Here is a 23,388-nt window from a genome sequence, read left to right as displayed (position 1 = left end):
TTAACTGACTGAGCCACCAGGCGCCCCAAATATTTTATTTTTTTGAAGTAATCTCTACATTTGCATCTGGGTGGCTCAGCTGGTTAAACTTCAGACTCTTGATTTTGGCACAGGTCGTGGTCTCAAGGTTGTAAGATTGAGCCCCACATCAAGCCCCACATAGGGTTCTGCTCTGGGTATGGAGCCTCCTCTCTCTCTCTCTGCTCCTCCCCTCCCTCCCAAAAAGACCCCAAGCTCCCAAAAGAATAAAGTAATCTCTACACCCAAGGAGGGACTCCAACTCACAACCCTGAGTTCAAGAGTCACATGCTCCACTGACAGAGCCAGCCAGGCACTCCTATTATATATATTTAAAGATTTTATTTATTTATTCATGAGAGAGGGAGGCACACAGAGAGAGAGAGGCAGAGACACAGGCAGAGGGAGAAGCAGGTTCCATGCAGGGAGCCCGATGTGGGACTTGATCCCAGGACTCCAGGATCACGCCCAGGGCCAAAGGCAGGTGTCAAACTGTTGAGCCACCCAGGCATCCCAGGCACCCCTATTATAAAATGGAAATCAGTAAGAAGATGAGCTTCACTTAAGTTATTCACTTTACAGAAAATTTTCCTAAAATACGTATCTTTTTCCTGGGTTGCCTGGGTGTTTTAGTTGGTAATGCATACAACTCGATAGCAGAGTTGTGGGTTAGAGCCCCAACTGGGCATAGAGATTACTTTAAAAAATAAAATAAAATGCATATATTTTCTTAAGATATATCTATATCCAGTCTTTACATTGCTTATAGTTTGGCCATATCACATTTTCATTGCCATTTCATTATGTGCATATCAGTTTTGTTACAGTTCTCATTTTCTCCCTGGATATTTTTCTAATCCATTTAGGAACTTTACCATTTCTCATATATCTTTTTGTGATTTTTGACCATGCAGTGTAGTGGAAACAGCATTCTATAACTTAATCTGAAAATCACCATCTGTGTGATTTTGTACAAAGCACTTAAAACCTCAAAGCCTGTTGTTAATCTCTAAAATGGGGGTTATAATACTTACCTGAGAGGATTTCTGTGAATGAATGTAAAAGTGACATTCAAAACTAAAAATTAGGGCAATTTGATGTAAATCAAGAATTGTGACTATTCATCACCACTTGGGCCCATATCACTGACTTTAAATCGTTTGTTTTTAATTTTTAAAATGCCGTTTTACATTTTGCCCTTGCTTGAGCTGGGATCTCCACTAAACTTTTAGAGAGCAATAGGCTCTAAGTGTCTAAATATCATTTTATCACTGGAAATAATGTGACCAAGGAGTGAGTGACCTCTTCAAGCATAGAAATGAAACTTGAAGCTTCAGCCCATATAACGTACTAAATGTCTGATTTTAAGATGAAACCCTTACCCCTGGCAGATTAAACAGATAACTTCATTTTTTAAATTCTCAGCAGTAGATACACAAAGAATCAATGACTGAGTCCTTCCTTATACTGACAAGAATTTCTTGTAAAATATTTCTCAGATATTTAAGTGACTATGCACTTTCAGGTTCTGTTGGGATATTTGATTGAATAGAAAAAAAAATTTAAGATTTTATTCATGGGTGGCCTGGGTAGCTCAGTGGTTTAGTGCCACCTTCAGCCCAGAGTGTGATCCTGGAGACCAGGGATTGAGTCCCACATCGGGCTCCCTGCATGGAGCCTGCTTCTCCCTCTGCCTGTGTCTCTGCCTCCTCTCTCTCTGTGTCTCTCATGAATAAATAAATAAAATATCTTTTTTTAATTATTTATTTATTTGAAAGAGAATGAGATACAGCAAGAGAGAGCAGGAGTGGGGGGACAGGAAGAGGGAGAAGCAGGCTCCCCACCAAGCAGGGAGCCTGATGCAGGGCTTGATCTCAGGCCCCCGGAATCGTGACCTGAGCCAAAGGCAGAAGCTCAATCGACTGAGCCATCCAAGTACCCCTGGAATGTTTTTGTTAGAAAAAGAAAAATCTAGATATTAAAAATAGGTTCAGAGGTACTATGGAAAAACTTGAGTATTTCTGTTAAAGACCTTGATTACAGAAGAGAGCCAAGTTAAGTCAAAGAGTAGATTGCAGATTATGAGCTGTCTTGAACACAAAGAATTTGGTGTGATTGTGAGAAAAGGTAAACTTTTCAAAGAATGACCGAAAAAAAAAAAAAAAAAAAGGTAAGCCAGATCCTGCCAGAAAGTCCAAAAGGATGATTTATTTATGATTTTCTCCATTCTTCGTCCCCACAAAGTAAGAAAATAAAAATAAATAAAAACTTGGAGGAGGAGTGGTGCCTTGGTGGCTCAGTTGGTTAAGCCATCCTCTTGGTTTTGGCTCAGGTGATGATCTCAGAGTCCTGGGATTCAGCGAGGCATTAGGCTCCCTGCTGGGGATGGAGCCTGCTGAAGATTCTTTCTCCCTCTGCCTCTTCCCATCACCCCTGCTCACACACACTCTCTCTCTAAAAAAATAAATAAGACTGGATGAGGAAATGGAGAAGGAACAATAGCAATGCTTGAAACTACCATTCAGATACTACATGTAAAAGTGACCATAAGACACACACACACACTTTCACTTTCTTATGTATGTTTTTAAGAGAATGAAACAGTTCCCATCGCCAAGGATTTTGGCAACTCACCTCCATTATGACAAATTACCTGGGTCCATCTTCAAGAATAAAGCCAAGGTAAGTATCCCTTCTTACTCATATTTCAGTTTGAACTTTTCAATGTCTAGATATCGCCTTTCAGAGCTAGGTGATAAAGTTTGCATCTTATGGAATTTTAGTAAATGAAGTATGAGATTTAGCATTTCTTCTGTTGTTCAGAAACTATATTTGCTATAGTTGCATTCAAAGCAAATGCATTTTCAGCTAGGATCTAAAACTAAAATTGAACATATTTCAAAATCTGTTTTATAGTGAATAGATTTCAGAATCCCACTAAGATATTTAGAGTGTCTAACAAAAGAGTACAATCTAGGAAAATAAATGGAAGTTGTTTTTGTTGTTGTTGTTCTTTCTGGTGGGCATTATTTACCTGAGGTCTGAAACAATTTTATTTCTGAATTTCACATAGACTGGCAAACTTCATATCATCTGTACATAACTATTGGTGGATTTTCTACTCTTATCACTGTTTGATCTTCTTCTACCAAATCTGAATATTATTTTCACTTTCCTTACTATTATTTTGCAATTGTTATTTGCAGTTTAACTTTCCAGATCGTGCCCTTATGACTATTCTAATGAGCTTGCTCTTTTTCCCTTGTTGATATCTTCTATGTATGCCGTTTTACCAAGTTCATTAGCAAAACTTCTCTGCTACATTAGTCTTTTTCTTCTGCTTTTTCCCCTCTCGTCAGACTTCCCCATTCGCCACCCTTTCTTTCTCAATTCTTACCATCATTCTTTCTCTGTATGTTAACAAAATTACGTTGTATACAAGAGTACACAGTGATATTGCTCACCCCTTCACTTTTCCAAAATTCAAAACATAGACCTAAATAAATTGACTTAACTTTCTCTCCCTAGATATTGGTGATATTTCGAAACCCTAAAGATACAGCAGTATCTTTTTTCCATTTCCACAATGATGTCCCTGATATTCCAAGCTATGGCTCTTGGGATGAATTCTTCAGACAGTTCATGAAAGGACAAGGTACAGCTGTTGGTAAAAGAATTGTTACTTCAACAGATGACCACAGACCACATTAAGTACAAAAATCAAATGTGCTCTACAGTAAAGAAAGAAGATTAAGGAGGATCCAGGAACCAAAAAGTCGCTTTTATTTATTTTATTTTTTAAGATTTTATTTATTTATAAATAAAAGAGAGAGAGAGAGGCAGAGCAAAGGCAGAGGGAGAAGCAGTCTTCCCTGTGGGGAGTGTGATGTGGGACTCGATCTCAGGGTTGTGAGTTTGAGTCCCATGTTAAGGATAGAGATTACTAAAAATAAAAACAAAAACTTATAATAATAATAAAATAAAATTTATAAATCTTTTTAAAAAAGAACAGACTAGGGCAAAGGATCACATAGAAAAACATCTCTAGTTCATTTAACCTATGTCTTTATATCATACACTGACAAGAATCAAAAAAAAGAGAAAACCATGACATGGAGCAACCGCATCTAGGATATTTGTTTGCCAGAAAGAAAATAAGCTTTATTAGACAATCTTGATGTGTTACCTCCAGTTATTGATAACTGCAATTTTATAAGTGCCTACTAATGCTTCACATACTAAATGCATAATTTTCTTTAAGACCATAACAGACTATGAATAAGGCAGTAGTAGCCCCTTGCATACGATTGCACAATCAAAAAAGTTAAATCACTTGCCAGTGGTCCCACTGCTTGTAGGTACATGTGACTCTATTTCCCTGGGTATAATGGCCAGAGATTAAAGATGCCTTCTTTAACTGCTGGCCCTCTTGAGTTTTACAGTGTAGTAGAAGGCAGAAATTAATGACAGATAACCCTGGAAGGGAAGTTGTTGACAGGTCACTCTAAGAAGACCACCTTTAAAGAAGTGACTAGCACAGCGACCACATGCACGGACACTGGGTACAGTCAGTATTGGCCCCTAAGCAAAGATGAAGTATGGGGATTGGGGTGTAGGAGAGGAAAAAAAGTAAGGCAAGTCTGAAACTGCACCCCATTGATAATTTAAGAGAATATTTAACAATGAGAAAGGTGTCATCTCTGGAACAATCTATCATAGGGAATCTTTGTTGCTCTATCTACCCTTTCAGCCTAATTATTTGATTGACAATGATAAAATGTGCTGGGCTTAACTTGAATAAAGTTTATGCTTTGCAAATTTGTTATATTCAACTTATGGAGGAAGCTCAATGTATTGGGAAACATACACGGTTTGGAATTAGGGGTCTGGATTGGGCTTCATTGCTTATTATTATATATTAATAATTAATATTAGAGAGAATAAGATAGTTACCACTTACTGAACAATTACTACATGCCAGGCACTATATGCTATTCCTGGCATACATTTTAAAATTTCATTTCTCATAAGAACCCTACAAGGATAATATTATTATTGCCCCCATTTTATAAAGATTGAAATAGAGACATAAGAAGGTCATGCAGCCATTAAGTAGCAGAGCTAGAACTTTTTAAACTAATTAATTAATTTTTATGTAAATCCATTTAATTAACAGTGTTTTATTAGTTTCAGAAGTAGAGGTCAGTGATTCATCAGTCTTATATAATACCCAGTAAGCAGAGCTAGAACTTAAACCCAGATTCAAATACTCATGCCTAGGTGATTTTGAGCAAGACATTTGATTGCTATGAACTTTGGTTTCTTTACTTCTAAAGTAAAGATAAGAATATCTGACCTACAGGAAGTAGAACAGTATAGCGTTTTGTTTGGCAGCACTAGCTCTGGTGTCAGACATTGTCATATTCGACAATAACCATAACTCACTAACTGTGTGACCTTGACGTGGTTTCTTAGCTTCTCTGGGTTTCTATTTCCCCATCAACAAAACAGGTATAAAAATTGTACCTATCATATGGGATTGCTTTAAACACTGAAAGATAAAAGGTATCAATTAATAGTGCATTTGGAAGAACAGAAAAACTGACCACAGTGGCCTAAACAGATTGGGTTTTATTTTTTTCACTAAGCAAGAAGTCTGAAGGGAGGCAGCTGGTTCAGCTGCCCAGTGATGTTGGGCCAACACCTCTGACATTCTCTTGGCCTCTCCCTCGTGCCTTTTGCAACATACTCTAAGGTTGGCTACTGTCTCTCCAAGGATCCCCTTCAGTTCATGAAGAAGCCTCTGCTCATCAAGGTAGCAATAGGTTTACTAGAAACCTTCTAGCAGACTCCTGCTTGTGTCTTGCTGGCCAGAACCATGTCCTGTGACCAACCACAGCTCTAAGGAAGGCTGAAAAATAAGACCCAACATCCTCACAATTGGATTAGACCCAAGTAATCAGAGTTTGGTTAGCAATAAAAACAGGACTGTATTGGATATTGGGTACAAAACTTACAGTGTTTGCTTCAACAAGTAAAATGAGTAGAAAAAGCCTGGCTAAAAGCAAGGGCTTCATGATGAAATTATTATATGAATATTGCTATTATTAATGATACAGTAATAATGACTAAAATTTGGTGAGTGGGTAGTATTAATTGGGCACTATTTTAAACATTTGATATGTGTCAATTCACTTAAACCTTCTAACGACCCCATTTTACAGATGAGGAAACCAAATACAAAATGGTTTAGGGAGTTGCTCAAGCAAGCAAGCAGCACAGCTAATCAGTATCTAGATCTGCACTGACCAGTATGGTAGCCACTAGCTATACGGGCAACTGAGCACTTGAAATGTGATGTGTGCTATTGAGAAGCTAAATTTTAAATGTTATTTAATTTTAACCAGTTTAAATTTAAATTTTAAAATAGGTACGCAATTCAGGTATTGGAAACTTTTAAATAAGTTTGGTACACGTTGGGTTTATGAATCTACTTTTTCAACCTAAAGTCTAAAAATACATCAATTATTTTTTATAAAAAGCTTAGCATTTAAATTGAGATTATCTATAAGTGTAAAATGCCCACTGGCTATGATGTTTTCTTAATAACTTTTTATGTTGAATACTTTTGAGAATGATAGTATTTTGGGATATATTTGGTTAAACAAAATATAAAAATTAATTTCACCTGTTTCTTTTTGCTTTCTTTTTTTTTAAGATTTATTTATTAGAGAGAGAGAGTGCAAGTGCACACATGTGAGCCAGGGGCGGGAGGCAGAGGGGAGAGAGAATCTCAAGCAGAATCCCCGCTGAGCATGGAGCCCATGCAGGGGCTGGATCTCAGGACCCTGAGATCATGAGCTGAACCTAAACCTGCAGCCAAACTGCACCACCCAAGTGCCCCAATATAAAGGTTCCTATAGTTACATTAAGAAAACCAAAAAGAGGGATCCCTGGGTGGCGCAGCGGTTTGGCGCCTGCCTTTGGCCCAGGGCGCGATCCTGGAGACCTGGGATCGAATCCCACGTTGGGCCCCCCGGTGCATGGAGCCTGCTTATCCCTCTGCCTGTGTCTCTGCCTCTCTCTCTCTCTCTCTCTGTGACTATCATAAATAAATAAAAATTAAAAAAAAAAAAAGAAAACCAAAAAGAGGGATGCCTATGTGGTACGGTTGGTTAAGCATCTAACTCTTAATTTAGGCTCAGGTCATGATCTCAGGGCTGTGAGAATCAGCCCCCAGTTGAGTTCCCCACTGGGCCCAAGTGAAGCCCTGTAGCAAGTTCTGCACCCTGTGGGCAATCTGCTTCTCTTTCTCCCTCTGTCTCTGTCCCTGCCCCTCCCTATCCCCTCGCTCATGTATATTCTCTCAAAATAAATAAATAAATCTTTTAAAAAATTTTACCTGAGCATATACACGTATGTACAATTTATATTTTGGAGCATAAATTAACCATCTATCTCTTTAACCTCAGTTATTTAAAATTCCTTAAGAATTTTTTCCCCTGTGTTTTTAGTTTCTTGGGGAAGCTACTTTGATTTTGCCATTAATTGGAACAAACATCTTGATGATGAAAATATTAAGTTCATATTATATGAAGACCTGAAAAAGGTGAGATTATGATTACTGACATTCTATAGCAAGATTTCTTGTAAAATATAACAGAATATTTTCTTTTAATGTCTGGTTGTGTGAGTATTGTATTCAATTAAAAAAAAAAGAATATTTCAAATAGATGGGACAGTGCTAGGGGAAAGAAACAGTGCATAGGGGCTTACACCATTTATTTAACATAAATAAAACAATGCATAGCAACTTATTACTAAGAGTGGCTGCTTTATTTTCCTGCTATGATAGATAGTTCAATTTAAGAATGGTAAAAATAATAGGTAGGTTTCAGTTGAGATTTAATTGAACATGCATTTGGACTTGAATTTATTTTTCCATGTGATATTATTTTTTAAATTGTTTATTCATGAACATTTAGTGAGTGAGTGAGCGCACAGCATTGTTCTAAGCCCTTGTGATACATTAATGAACAGACCAAAGTGCACTGCCCTGGAGAAGCTTACCTTCTAGCTGAAGAAGGCATGGAGAGAGAAAGATAAATAATAAATATGATAATTTTTTTAATGTTTAAAATATGTGAGAAGAAAGAAATGGCATAGCTGATTAAGGAAAACTGGAAATGCCAGGGGTGGGGAATTGGGATGCTGGGCAGATCCTAGTATAAAATAGGGTAGTTGTCAGAAACCTCATGGAAAGGATGTGATCTGAGCAAAGGTCTAAAGAGAGGGAGTGAGCCAAGTAGGTAGCTGGAATAAGAGCTTTCTAGGCATATGGAATTAACTAAAGCAAAGGCCTGAGGTAGAAGTGTTCCTGGCATGGTTAAGTGACATGAAGGAGGTGAATGTGGCTTAGGTCAGTAGAGGTGAACCAGGGGAGATTAACCAATGAGAATAGAGGCAAGGGGGACACCTGGGTGGCTCAGCGGTTGGGCGCCTGCCTTCGGGTCAGGTCGTGATCCCGGGATCCAGGATCGAGTCCCACATCGGGCTCCCTGTGGGCTTCTCCCTCTGCCTATGTCTCTGCCTCTCTCTCTCTGTCTGTGTCTCTCATGAATAAATAAATAAATCTTTAAAAAAAGAGAGAGAGAATAGAGGCAAGGAAGTAGGGTAGAGTGAAGTATGGGGATCATGTGCCAGGCCATTGAAATTTCTTTGGCTTTCACTCAGAGTAAAATGTGAAGCCATTGTAGGATTTGAGCAGAAGAGTGATAGGGGTTGATATGTTCTTAATAGGTTCATTCTAGTTGGTGTATGAGAACATCCTAGAGAGAAGCAAAGATAGTGTAGAGAAACCCATGAGCAGAGTACTGCAGTAATCCACGCAAAGGAAGATGGTGGCTCAGAAAAGAAGGGGCAGTAGAAGTGATAAGTGGTTGAATTCTGAATATATGCTGAAGAAGAGCTAATAGGATTTGCTGTTGGACTGAACTGGAGAAAGAGTGGTGAGAGAAAAAGAGAGGTCAAATAAGACTCCAAAATTATTGGCCTGACCAACTGAGAGGATTGAGTTGTCATCAAGGGTTTGGATTTGGATATGCTTAGTCCAAGATGTTTATCAGTTAATCAAATGGAGAGGTCAAGTAGTCAGTTGGGTATGAAAGTCTTGGATGCAGAGAGAGTTCCGGGCTGTATATAATTTGGCACATGGATGCCATTTAAAGCCATGAGATTACATACCCATGTTTATAAGTGGAAGAAAAGAAGGGATGGAGAAGAGAAGAAGACCAAGAACTGAGCCCTGAGTCCCCCATAGAGAGAGTTTGGGAAACAGGAGGAATTAGCAAAGGAGACAGAGTGGCTATTGAGACAGGGGGGAAGCCAGAGTCCTGGAACACCAGTGAAGAAAGTATGTTAAAAAGAAGGGAGTGCGTCAGATGCTTTCTAGTGGGAAGGGAGTTCTTAACATCACTCTCCCCTGACATTCTTATCAAAGGAAAGGATAATTGAAGCCATAGCTTCTGTTTATTAGAGTGCATTTATGTAACATGAAAGAACATACCAATTTAGTGTGTTCTCCTTCTAGTCTAGAATATAATGTCTCTAAAATGTGTGTTTCATGGAATGTCATTGTGGCCCAGATGTTAATAATTCTTGCTTAGAGTTTGCCTGTTCAAACTGATTTGGGGACTGCTACTCCTTTGGGACATTCACATTGCAAGATGACCTACTAAAGATTGAGAGTTCCTGTAGGAAAAACAAACAAACAAACAAACAAACAAACAAACAAACAAAAAAGGTTATCTTTATTAACTGAAAGGATTCCAGATTTACTTGACCTCAACTTTTTCTTTTCTTTTTTTTTCATGAAACATCCATAACCACCTTGAAGTAAATCAGTATTTTGTAGAACACAGCTTAAGAAACTATTCTAGGAGATTTTTGAACCTTCATTAGTCAGGGATATCACTGAGGGGGTTCATGATTTACAAGAGTATTTAGACAAAATAAATTTCAAGACTCCTTCTAGTTTCTATGATTCTAAAAATTATACTTTAAAAATTTATTTATTTATTCATGAGAGACACAGAGACATAGGCAGAGGGAGAAGCAGGCTCCATCTGGGGAGCCTGATGCAGGACTCAATCTCAGGACCTCGGGATCACGCCCTGAGCCAAAGGCAGGGCGTGCCACCTAGGCACCCCTAAAAATTAGACTTTCTTGATGGAATTAAACATAGGATTCAGAAATAAAGAGAACTGGAATGAGCACATACAATTATATTAATTTCCTCAGCTCATCTAGACTGGTACTTATTTTTTTATTTAAAAAAATTTTTTTTATTTATTTATGATAGTCACAGAGAGAGAGAGAGGGGCAGAGACACAGGCAGAGGGAGAAGCAGGCTCCATGCACCGGGAGCCCGACGTGGGATTCGATCCCGGGTCTCCAGGATCGCGCCCTGGGCCAAAGGCAGGCGCTAAACCACTGCGCCACCCAGGGATCCCTAGACTGGTACTTTTTAATAAAATGAGTATCATCTTTGATGAGATTCTTACCTACTACTTAATGCTTACTATCATTATTTGTATCCTGAAGAGTTCAGTAAGAGTCGTACATTGAAACTACAAAGTAAAATCAATACAGAATATCATGTAGGAATATATTGAATATTGATACAGAAGTATCAAAGGAAGTCTAAAAAAAGAGAGAAATAGATGAGTTAGAGAATTAGGCTGAATAAATCCATTCTGGCTAAGAAGCCTGTCTTTGCTATGGCCTGATTCCCATAAAAAAGAAGTTTATCCTTGAAAATTTTGTTTTCAGAACCTGGCTGCGGGAATACAACAAATTGCCGACTTCCTTGGATTCTCTTTAACTGGGGAGCAGATTCAAACCATCACAGCCCAGAGTACCTTCCAAGCAATGCAAGCAAAGTCCCAGGAAACACATGGTGCTGTTGGCCCCTTTTTATTCCGCAAAGGTAAAGTCACACTGGTTTCTGGGACACCCACCCATTTGCATGGAATAGGCAACCCAAATAACTTGACTTTAAGTTAAGACAGGATTATATTTTTCTCTCCTTCAACAAGAAGTTTGAATACAGTTCAGAACTAGACTGGCAGCTCCACAATACCCCAAATCTCTTAGGGTACTAAGTCCCTTCTACCTTCCTGCCTGTCACTTTGTGATGCCAAGACAGCAGCCAGAACTCTGCCATTACATTAAAATTAAAGGACTGTTTTATTAAAATAAGAAGGGAATGGCAATAGATAGAATCACGTGTATTAGCTGAGTAGGTCCTTTTAAAGAACTCTGCAAGAAGCCTCATCAGCGATTTGGTACACTTTATAGGCCACCTCTCACTGCCTGTTGGCTGCAAACTGATTTTTTTTTTTAGGTGAGCACATTATTACCAAATTAAAATCAGGGTTTTGTTAATAAGAAGGAGGAGATAATGAGTATTGGATAGCTATCTCAGTCATTTGACATATTTTTAGACTTTTATTTTTTATTTTTATTTTTTTAAGATTTTATTTATTTATTTATTTATTTGTTTGTTTGTTTATTCATGAGAGACAGAGAGAGAGAGAGAGAGAGGCAGAGACACAGGCAGAGGGAGAAGCAGGCTCCATGCAGGGACCCCGACATGGGACTTGATTCCAGGTCTCCAGGATCATACCTTGGGCTGCAGGCAGTGCCAAACCGCTGTGCCGCCGGGGCTGCCCCTAATTTTAGATTTTTAAAACTTAGGTTGAAAAAGATTCATACACCCAACTTACATCAAACTTATTTAAAAGTTTCCAATACCTGAATTGAGTATCTGTTTTTAAATTTAAATTTAAGCTGGTTAAAATTAAATAACATTTAAAATTCAGCTTATGTCACATTTCAAAAGCTCAGTTGCCCATATAGCTAGTGGCTACCGTACTGGTCAGTGCAGATCTAGACACTGATTAGCTGTGCTGCTTGCTTCAGCATTCTAATTTCTAATGGAAATTTATCATAATATAGCTTAGAAATTACCAGGCTTTTAAATTGCATATACAATGGAAGTATAACGTGGTTTAGAGGCAGCACACATAACAACAACTACTATTTATCAGGCATCTATTGTATGTTAGACCTTTTGCTAGGTGTACATAGCAAAAAAAAAAAAATATATATATATATATGTATATATAAATATATAAATTCCTTAATTTTATGAACATGGGCACCAAAGCTTAGGGATATTAATTTGTCCATTGTCACAGCTAATAATTGATGGAGTCAGGATTTGATATTAGGTTTACCTGACTCTACTATACTTTATCTAATGAAGACCCGTTTAAAAATCCCCACTGTGAATGGAACATTGAATGTAAATCTGGCTTTGGTTTGATTCCTGACTTTATCCCTGATTTTAATGCCTTGTTTAATGAACCTTGAAGGAGGGGGGAAAAAAAGAGCTTTTTTTGTACATTGTTAATCGAGCACTATTCAGAACAGAAAAATTATAAAATTAAGTAAAATTTAAAAATTTTACATATTCCCTGTAGAAAATTCAGAAAGCATGAGAAAAGGTGCAAAAGCATTAGAAATTACCCACATTTCTCCCACCAGAGGCATGTTTAACTTTTTGGCATATTTCTTTCCACCCTACTCTGTGATGTTTTATGTAGTGGATGACATTCGTAAACAGTTGTGTTTTATGTTACCCTCTTCATATATCTAAGCATTTCTTCCTGTCTTTAAACACTCCTTATAAACATACATTACAAATGGCTATCCTACAAGGAACTTTGCAACTTCAACCCAAATCACCAAAAGACTCTAAAGAAAGAAGTAACTTCCCGTACTTTTAAAAGCAATAGAAAAACATATCCTAATCTCAGGCAAAATGGTAACTTCCTGACAAATTTTCAGTATCTGAGGTCTTGATATAAACCTGCCATAAGAGGCGCCTGGGTGGCTCAGTCGGTTAAGGTCATGATCCAGCTCAGGTCATGATCCCCAGGGCCTGGAGAATCAAGCCTCAGTCAGGCTCCCTGCTCAGTGGGGAGTCTGCTTCTCCCTCTCCCTCTGCCCCTTCCCTGCTTGTGCTCTTTCTCTCATTCTCTCCCAAATAAATAAAATCTTAAAAAAAAAAAATCTGCTGTAAAATGATGACTTCTCAAAGACTAAAGTATTTAAGAAATACTTTCACAGAGGAAAAAAAATGACTAAAAAAAAAGGACTTTTAGGTCCCCAGAGTTGGGGGTGGGGGATAGGAGATTACTGAAGCCTACAGTCCCCTAAGTAATGTAAAGAGAGCATACCATGCCACCGATGGGGAAGTCCCAGTGGATGCTGTTAGTTTTACAAGAGAATTACTTTCATTCTTAAGACTAATTTTCTTCATGTGTCCATTTTCACATTTCAAAGTGAAATGTTGCCCTGAAAAATGGTAAAATATAGAGACATAGGAGTAGGGGTATGGGCAAAATGGGTGAAGACGAGTGAGAGGTACTAGTCTTCGGTTATGAAGTGAATAAGTCATAGGATTAAAAGGCACAGCGTTGGGACGCCTGGGTGGCTCAGCGGTTTAGCGCCTGCCTTCAGCCCAGGGTGTGATCCTGGGGTCCCAGGATGGAGTATCGAGTCTCACATCGGGCTCCCTGCATGGAGCCTGCTCCTCCCTCTGCCTATGTCTCTGTCCCTCTCTCTGTGTGTGTCTCCCATGAATAAATAAATAAAATCTCTTTAAAAAATTAAAAAATAAAAGGTACAGCATAGGGAATACAGTCAATGGTATTGTAATGGTGTGTATTGTGGTAGATGGTAGCTACACTTGTGGTGAGCGCAGCATAACTTAGAGTTATTGAACTACTATGTAATACACCTGAAACTAATGTAACATTGTATGTCAACCATACCCAAATAAAAATAAAAGTAAAAAAAATAATAATAAAAATAAAAGTAAAATATAGTAGCTTAAAAAAAATCAGGAAGAAATACTCTAACAGACGTCTGGGTCTGTTTTTTGTGTGTGTTGCAGGTGAAGTTGGCGATTGGAAAAATTTGTTCAGTGAGACTCAGAACCAGGAAATGGATGCAAAATTCAAAGAGTGCTTAACAGGCACTTCCCTAGGAGCAAAGCTGAAGTATGAATCTTATTGCCAAGCTTGATTCTGGTCATTCAGTAGGCATGGATATTTCATTTTTCTGAATAATAATTAAATATAAATAACAAAGTAAGTTGATCAAATAATAATGATAATTCAGTAACATTTATATGTAAATAATGTGAATTTAATAATAATGACAACATTTGAAGTTTTTGAGCTCAGACTTGTTTGTTCGCTTGTTGAGGAAAGGCCATTTAGCTGTCCAAAGGGGACACTCTTGCTAATGTGGCATACTGGGCTTTTCATTTCTTTCATGCTTTGGGTTCACATAAAAGCATAGGCAGATACTATTAGAAATATGCCTAATTGGTGTTTGAGTGTAAGACAGCCCTCCCAATGATGTATATTTTTTTGTCTTCCCAGAATGATTCCTCTATCTCTCACTACAGATCGAAGTACTTGTGGTAGCTATCTCAAACCTACTGTTAGGGGAAATGTAATTCCAACTCGGCACTGAAGTAAATGAATAAATCCTGTCCTCATAGTTCAAGGAAAATGCATTGCTCATCTACTCTCTGCATGTTCCTGCATTAGACCCTAAGGAGGCCCCATTCTTTTTATTTTTAAGATTTTATTTATTTATTTGACAGAGAGAGACAGAGAATGAACACAAGCAGGGGGAGCAGCTGGCAGAGGGAGAGGGAGAAACAGGCTCCACACTGAGCAGGGAGCCTGGCATGGGACATGGGGCTTGATCCCAGGACCCTGGGATCATGACCTGAGCCAAAGGCAGACGCTTAACTGACTGAGCCACCCAGATGCCCCTGGAGGCCCCTCTCTTAAGGGGCCTTTAGTTCAAAGATAAATATTAGATACTGTGTTATTGTGGCATAAAGGCTTTTCTACCACGGAGCCCCAGGTGGTCATGTAGAATTTACAAGAGAAGCTAGAGCATGTTTTGGGAAAAACCTCTTAATCCTTAATCTTCATACCATAGCTGGTTACAGTTAAGAATAGAATGGTTCGGGATCCCTGGGTGGCGCAGCGGTTTGGCGCCTGCCTTTGGCCCAGGGCGCGATCCTGGAGACCCGGGATCGAATCCCACGTCGGGCTCCCGGTGCATGGAGCCTGCTTCTCCCTCTGCCTGTGTCTCTGCCTCTCTGTCTCTCTCTGTGTGACTATCATGAATAAATAAATAAAATCTTTTTTTAAAAAAAGAATAGAATGGTTCATAGAAAAGTTACATAAAATTTCATTGAGAAAGACTGAAGGGTTACTATTTCTGGTAGTATGGTGGATTACATATACTGAAAACTCTTCCCTCAGAACACCAAGAAAATTTGGATAAAAATTCTTAAAAATACTTTTAGTTGATGGGGAGCCTGGGTGGTATAATCAGTTAAGTGGCTAACTCTTGGTTTTGGTTTGGGCCATGATCTCACGGGTCGTGAGATCAAGCTGTGACAACAGGCTCCACAATCAGCAGGAAGTCTGCTTGAGATTCTCTCTCTCCTTCCTTTGCCATTCTCCCAACCCATCTCTCTCTCTCTCTCTTTCTCTCTCTCTCTTTCTCTCTCTCCCTCTCCAAAATAAATAAATAAATCTTAAAAAAAAAAAACCAATTCATTTCTATTTAAGCACTTAAGGACACAGTAGTTTTTGCTCAACATCACATTTCCGGTACAGGGCTACACATAGTAGGCACTCAATAAATATATATTGAATAAAGGGGATTCCTTTTTTTGACAAGAGGTTGTTTTTAGAATATTAGATCAATTATGATGCTTTTGATGTAATAAACATAATATGAAACACAAATTGGTTAGCAGGAGAAAGAAGAGGAGGGGAGGATTCTTTTAACGGACTGGTCTAGGCTGTGTCTGGTTCAGATGCGGCTTGATCCAGAGCTCAAACAAGGACCCGATTCTTAATCTTCGCTTCTCAGCAGTACTCTCTCATGTAGGCTCCATTTCAAGAGAGGTTTCTCCTTGTGCAGTATTGGGAGACAGAAACCACTGTATGTTAAGCATAAGGATTTAGTAGAAAATGAATGCATGCATGTATGTTGGAAGGGCTGGCAGGATGGAAACCAGGAGACTTCCACTATATCTGCTATCCAGAGTTTAGGATTCTGTCACTGCCACTGCTTCCACCACTGCTGCCACCACATATGCCCTATGCCCTTGGAGAATTGACAAGGGAACTTGAGTCCAGCTCCTGTATGCACCACTGAGCACAGGAGCTTGCTTATCAGCTCGTTCTTTCACAGGACAACCTTTTCCTCCCTTCTGTCTTTCAAACCTTGTGCCATTGTTCATCAGTCATTGGCAGAACCCAAATTATGTCCAGAATTTTAACTCCACAGACATCTGGAAAATGTGATTTTAACCTTCCATACATTATAATCCAGGGATTAGGAAGACATAGAAGGGAGTGAGAACGGAAGCTAAATAAAAATATTATCTAGTGCAGTCCACTGCTTTGGCTAATAATCTTTCAAGCAAACAACAGAACTATGTTCCCACCTAATGCTGCCATCCCCTCCTTCAAAGGAAAAACATGTTTATCCTATCCCCTAATCTCTACACCCATTGCTATGTGATCTTTCTTCCTCTTCTCTTTTAGTTACAAATTCCACCTTAATACACTCTAACCTAGGGGCATCTGGGTGACTCAGGTCATGATCCCGTGGTCCTGGGATCAAGTCCTGCTTTGGGCTCCCCACAGAGAGCCTGATTCTCCCTCTGCCTATGCCTCTACCTCTCTGTGTCTTTCATGAATAAATAAATAAAATCTTAAAAAAAAAAGACACTCTATTTTTTTAAAAGATTTATTTATTTATTTATGATAGACATAGAGAGAGAGAGAGAGAGGCAGAGACACAGGAGGAGGGAGAAGCAGGCTCCATGCCGGGAGCCTAACGTGGGACTCGATCCTGGGACTCCAGGATCGCGCCCTGGGCCAAAGGCAGGCGCTAAACCGCTGAGCCACCCAGGGATCCCCAAAAAAAGACACTCTAACCTAAAAACTGTCATGAAAAATTAAATTAACCACCACCAGCAAATCTCCTATAAAGGGACAGAAGGAAGCAATCAAAAGTAGTTCACTAATACCTACAAAAACAAAGCAAGGAAGAAAAATGTATACCTTCTGTGGTCCTTTATTCTGAAACAGGTCATGAGACCATAGTATCAATCAGCCCAGCCAGTTTGGTAACCCCTGTATTTCCTTGCTGGCCTGATGTTGTCATGAATCTGCAATATCCAGATGTAGTTTCAAATTCCTATTTGAGGAATTGTGTGTCCCCTAGTGGAAACAGCCCAATGTCATAGGAACAGGAAGCACTATTTTGCAAGTGCATAATTAGGTTTATTATTTTATTTTTTAAAAGATTTTAGGGACACCTGGATGGCTTAGCAGTTCAGCATCTGCCTTTGGCTCAGGGCGTGATCCCGGGTCCGGGGATCGAGTCCCGCATCAGGCTCCCTGTAAGGAGCCTGCTTCTCCTTCTGTCTAAGTCTGTGCCTCTCTCTGTGTGTCTCTCATGAATAAAAAAAATATTTAATTAAAAAAAGATTTCTATATATTTATTTGAGAGAGAGAGCATGCACACCCATGCACATGCACAAGGAGCAAAGGGAGAGGGAGAAGCAGACTCCCCACTGAGCAGGGAGACCAATGTTGGCTAACCCCAGGACACTGAGATCATGACCCGAGTGAGCCAAAGGCAGACACCTAGCTGCCAATTAAGCCACCCAGGCGCCCCAAACTAAGTAGGTTTAATGTGGGACACAACCCTCTCTTAATTTTACTGTTTCCTGAGTTCATGTATCTTGGCGATGGACAAAACAGCAATTTGGTTTAGCACATACACTGCCCATGAAGGGTAGTACACTCAGCTTGCTAAGTATTGTCTCCTACTTGGGGCTACACCTGAGTCCTCATTACTCCATCTTATTGTCCGATACGGCCAGCTACTTGGGGAAATGGGGTTCATAATAAAATCACTGAATCCTACATCAGTCACTTCTTTTTCTGTAAAACGGGTTTAGTAAGGGATATGATGATGGTGAGCAAGGTATTCAGAATGTCCACCAATGATGATGCTGGCAGAAGAATTGCAGGAAGGAAAAGCAAATCCATATCTGCAATAAATGTTTACCCCCACACCTCAGAGGGCAAATCCCTGCCCACTCCATGAAGGAAGGGTTCCACAAATAACTCTCTGCCATAAGGTAGTTATTTGGTCTCTGTTGGCATGTGGTACTCTACCCTGGGGCCCAGAGTTGGTCCCTTATGTGAGAATGTTGGCTGCTTAGCAGCCAGATCAGTCTTGATGAGAATTTCGTGTTGATGAACTCACACATATCATATGTTCCTACTGCCATAGTTTCCTCACTCCCTGAACAAACATCATGGTGGCTGGGGAAAAGACTGACGTCTACACAAGTCTTCCTGCACCCCCCTCCCCTTCTCAAAAGCCTCCTCAGAAGTGGATGCCTTTGGTAAACATTCACAATATGCTCATAAGCTGTCTAACTGGCTTACCCACATTGTTTTCCTCAGACCACCTTATCACCAATTCTCTGATCTTGTTCCTTCCAAACTTCTCAAAATCTGGCTAACCTGCTAGACTCTGGTTCTGTCCAAGACACTGGCTTTCTGTCTTTCCACGTGACAACTAGAAGACAGTTGCCTTTCCAGTTGACAATGTACTGCTCAAAGTTGTGTTCACGGGGAGGATTTCCTTTCTCTCAGTATCCTTTAGGGCCACCTCCCAGAGGGGCTATGGTAACCCACTTCTGGTTAATGCCAGTGTACTGTGTTTCAGGCTTTTTCTTTCTCAGTCATCTGATCTCAGGAAACTCCCCACAAGCTCAGACATGTAGGTTGACAGAGCAGGGGTAACTGTCCTGAGGGTCTTAGATACCTGCCATCATCCTCACTGAAATCAGGGAGCTGTTCCAATGGTAGCATCTCCCATCAACATTCCCTACGTACCGTGATCAGCCATTACAGAGCTTTTCAAGGATGTGGATGCTCCCCACTCCAATGTGGTCCTTTGGATCTTCTTGGGAGGCATGGTTAGGGAACAAAGGAACAGGTTACATATCATCAATCTACTCCAATATCCTGAGTCCCTAAGTATTTCTGATTTATCTGTATTAGTGGCATCACAGTTTCACTGAGCCCAGATTGCAGTAAACCAATTGAACAAGCTGTTAGAGCCATTTCCAGCTGCTAAAGCCAGAACACGGAGTGCATAATCTAAACTATGTTCATTTTCTAGTGCCACCTTTAGAATACTTTCTGTGCATATTTCCTGTATTTCTGCTGATAAAAATTAGTGAAATCTTGCAAATCTTTTGTTGTGTAAACTATCTCCCCTGGATCAAATCTTACCCATATCCTCTTGGATATCAGATGTTAGCATCTGATTCTAGGTCTAGGCATGTGGAGAATCAGCACCTCCTTGTAAGGTGGTTACCTCATAATCTTCCAACCAGGCTGTACCAGTCTTATCAAACTAGAATGGAAGGACTGTGGAGACTCAGCAAAATTTGGGAGGGTACTGATACTTGGATCCACTCAAATCCACCCAAATCCCAGGACCTCGTTCTTTCCCAATCAATGGCCTCAAAGTTCATAGAAGCAGCCTGGGGAGGCAATAAATTAAATTTGTATTGCACAAGTCTGCTATATGCAGCATCAGACTCTGCACCGAATGTATGCAACATTAGCCCTGACACTAAAGAACTACAAGGCTCTTCTGGGCATTTTTTTTTTATATAAGAATCATTTTGGTATATATATTTTTTAATTGTTTATGATAGTCACAGAGAGAGAGAGAGAGAGAGAGAATGTGAGAGAGAGAGAGAGGCAGAGACACAGGCAGAGGGAGAAGCAGGCTCCATGCACTGGGAGCCCGACATGGGATTCGATCCTGGGTCTCCAGGATCGCGCCCTGGGCCAAAGGCAGGAGCCAAACCGCTGCGCCACCCAGGGATCCCCTCTTCTGGGCATTTTTAAAGCTTGTATCCTCTGACCATGCTTGAGCTTGTCCTTTTGTTTCTTAAACTGTCTTGGGCAGTTCAGGCGCCTCAAAAACTCAGAAATCCTGTCACTGCTACTACTGTTGCTGCAGTCACAGCCACCACACACTGACAAAACTGGCAAATAGTCCCATGAAAATTCCCACCATTGCTGGAGCTTTTTGTCATCTGGACTTTCCACAGAAAGATGGATTTTTCTCCCATCTACCTTTCAAATCGTTGCATGAGTACTTCACATTTGTGGAATTTAAATCATGCCCAGGACATGAGCTATAAAGAAAATAGAGCGTTCAGTTCAACCACTGATAACCATTGAATTGAAATTCCAGGGGGATGTAGAAGAGAAGTGGGGAGGGACTCCTAGAGCCAATGCCAAATATTGAATGTACATCTGAGTTCCATCTAGGGACCACCTCACTCCCTCACTCCAGCTAAGATGCTGAGGGTACAGACTTCTGGTTCTAATCCCTGCTCTCCTGCTTAATGACTGTGTCACTTCTCTGTGCCTCAGACCTCAGTTTCCTCATCTGTTAAATAGGTATAGTAAAAGCATCTACTTGTCAATATTGTTTTAAGTCCTCCGCACTCCTCGAGCATCGTATCCATTTCTTACAAATCCAGGACTATTAGTGGGGTTTGGTGGTAAAACTCCAGGAGTTCCCACAGGGGCAGATGGTTCTCCTAATTGCTGGACTTGCCGGTGCTTAGAACTAAGAGTGCTGGCCAGGACCTGCGGAATGGATGGATGGGTGGGTGGGTGGAAAATGACTAAAGGAAGGCTATGTCCCCAGGTGTCTTCATCCCCAGTCTTGTAAAGATGAGGAGGCAGCAGAGGGAGAAGGAAGCAGCAGAGTGGTGACCTTGAGTTGGATCCTGGCGTGGCCGCTTAACCAGCAGCAGGCCTCTGGGCGAGTTAATTCACCAGTTTCTCGGAGCGTGAAACGGAGCTGATGATGCCCACCCCGGCGGGCTGCGGGTGGTGCTCCGAGGCCCAGCGCGGACCCTTCCCGCCCTGGCGGGAGCCGGGCTGGAAGCCGGGCTGGGGGGAGGCGGGGGGCCTCGCTCGGTCCTTGCGCGCCTCGCAGCGGAGGCGCCGCACGTGGGGCCGGCGCGCGGGTTCGCGGCCCGGGAGGGAGGGGTCCAGCGCGGGTGCGGGAGCGGCCCGGTGGCCGGAGGGAAGGCGGGGCCCGCGGGGAAACCGAAACTGAGAGCAGCGAGCGGCCCGGACCCTGCAGGCGGCGGCGGCGGCGGCGGCGGCGGCGGTGCGGGGAGAGCGGGTGAGCGCGGCGAGCGGGGCTGCGGGCGCCCGGGGAGGGCGCGGGGCGCGGGGCGCGGGCGCGGGCGGGGCGGGGGCGAGCCTCGGGCCCGGGGCGCGGACGCCGGGGAGAGGCCCCGAGCCCTGGCCCCACCCCGGCCCCGCCGCCGACGTGCGGGGCCCTTCGCGGAGCTCTTCGCGGAGCTCGGGAACCGATCGCGCGGGCGCGCTGCGCACCGAAAACCATTTTTTTTTTCTTTTCCCGCGAAGAATTTCTGTAAGAGCAAATAACGCATTTCCCAGGCCAGGGTGGGGGGTGGCGGGGGATCCAGTGGAAAACAGAGAAGTTGTGGAATAGGACAGGCACATGGGCGACAGGAGGCCTGGATTCCCGTGGTGGCTACACAGGCCCTGGCCGAGATCCTGCTGTCCCCGCGCTTGCAGCGGCTTCCCGGGCGCGGCCTCAGCCCCCACCCCCACCCCCACCCCCACCCCCCGCCCCCCTGCAGCGCGGCACCACCCTGCCCCCCACTCCTTTCTCCACACTGCGACTGCCGAGGGGTCAAGTCAGAACAGGACACCCCTTGCTCGGAAGGTCCCAGGAGCTCACCATCTCATCAGAAATCCGTCAGCGGGGCGCCTGAGTGGCTCGGGGAAGCCACGGACTGGTGATTTCTGCTCGGGGTCAGGTGATGGTGCACAGCCCCCAGCTGTCTGGGAGGCCCCGTGCGCTCCGTGTTCAGCGGGGAGCCCGCTTGAGAGTCCCTCTCTCCCTCTTCCCCTACCCCTTGAGCGCTCTCTCTCTCTCAAATCAATCAATCTTAAAAAATTTTTTTTGGTAAATGTCGAATACAAGGCCCTTTGCTCTCTCCCCTGGGACCAGATAGGTCTCATCGCTTTTCTTGGGTTACAGCCAAGGACATGCCTGCCCCCCCCGAGCCTTTGCATGCCCTTTCTTCTTCCTGGAAAGCTCTTCCTCCAGGTGCCTGCATGGGTCATTCTTTTGCTTTAACCCTGTAGGTCTTGCAATGCCATTTCATTACAACAGCCTTCCCTGAACAGCCAGGTATGTAAAAGAAACCCCGCCCTTCCCTGACTGTCCCTTACTCTGCTTCAGTTTTCAGCATAGTAGTTATCAGCCCCATGACTTTTTTTTATGGACTTGTCTGTGCTCCTCCACTAGTAAGTTCACAAGAGCAGGGTTTTGTCCCCTGGAACCATCCCAGCACCTAGTCATAATAGGTTCTCATGAAATAATCTGTTTAATGAATGGTAATTCATAAATTCTCTTTTGAATTACAGAATAAGACTTCCTATCCCTGTGATTTCTTTAGTACTCAAAATGTCTCCCAAAGGAGAACAGAAAGATAAACTCTGCTGCCACTTAGGAGCTTAGCATTTGGGGCCGATTATGCTCTTCAATTTGCTTCATTGAATCTGAAGAATCCCTAACACCAGACCTGCCGTTTATTCATTTAACTAATCAGATAGTAGTTGAATGACTGTTGTATGCCAAGCATTGTGCAAGCCGTGGAGGGGGGCTGGGTCCACAGAAAACTCAGAATCTGCCAGGACAGAGGTACAGTCAAAAGTAAGATGACTAAGATGGGTTCATGAGTAAAATGGATACATAACACTTGTTAGTGATTTTCGGTGGGGATTTCTTTTAGGAAACCGATAATAGAGAATTAAAACAAGATTTACTGACAATAGTTGAAAAGAAGCCTGCTGTTTCTTTTTTCCAGACTTGAAAAACATGCACTTTTACAAACATGTTAATTCAGCACTTTCTTAGTTTGCATACATATTTCACTTAAATTTCAAACTGGCTTGTCATCCTGATGATCAGCAGTTACTTAACATTAAAAGTACTTAGGACTTAGCATTTATAGAACTTCAGGTTATAATTGCTAAGGGCTCTTCTATACCTGCTGTTCTGATATCTGTGATCCCCTCCCAATCTGATGTA

The 23,388-nt window shown here is 41.7% G+C and overlaps 1 protein-coding gene and 1 long non-coding RNA gene across 12 annotated transcripts in view; one reads left to right on the top strand and one right to left on the bottom strand.

The window, feature by feature from the left end:
• LOC111090573 overlaps positions 1–23,388 on the bottom strand; it is a 51,754-nt gene that overhangs the window by 5,396 nt on the left and 22,970 nt on the right. For 2 of the 11 annotated variants that reach the window (XR_005372321.1, XR_005372314.1), the window contains exons 5-6: positions 19,113–19,182; positions 13,978–16,098 (exon numbers count right to left, since the gene is read on the bottom strand). This is a non-coding gene — a long non-coding RNA (uncharacterized LOC111090573). The other 9 variants (XR_005372316.1, XR_005372322.1, XR_005372318.1 and 6 more) reach the window with 9 other exon arrangements.
• Positions 14,179–23,388, top strand: part of EIF2AK2 (eukaryotic translation initiation factor 2 alpha kinase 2) — a 41,353-nt gene continuing 32,143 nt past the window's right edge. Inside the window, exon 1 of the mRNA NM_001048135.1 lies at positions 14,179–14,237. The gene's annotated coding sequence lies outside the window, so the exon portion shown is untranslated. The remainder of the gene's footprint in view (positions 14,238–23,388) is intronic.

This window comes from Canis lupus, chromosome 17 (assembly GCF_011100685.1).
Source record: "Canis lupus familiaris isolate Mischka breed German Shepherd chromosome 17, alternate assembly UU_Cfam_GSD_1.0, whole genome shotgun sequence".
Taxonomy (NCBI): Eukaryota; Metazoa; Chordata; class Mammalia; order Carnivora; family Canidae; genus Canis; species Canis lupus.
The sequence above is the reverse complement of the archived record's forward strand: the minus strand, read 5'-3'. Positions and strand labels throughout refer to the sequence as shown.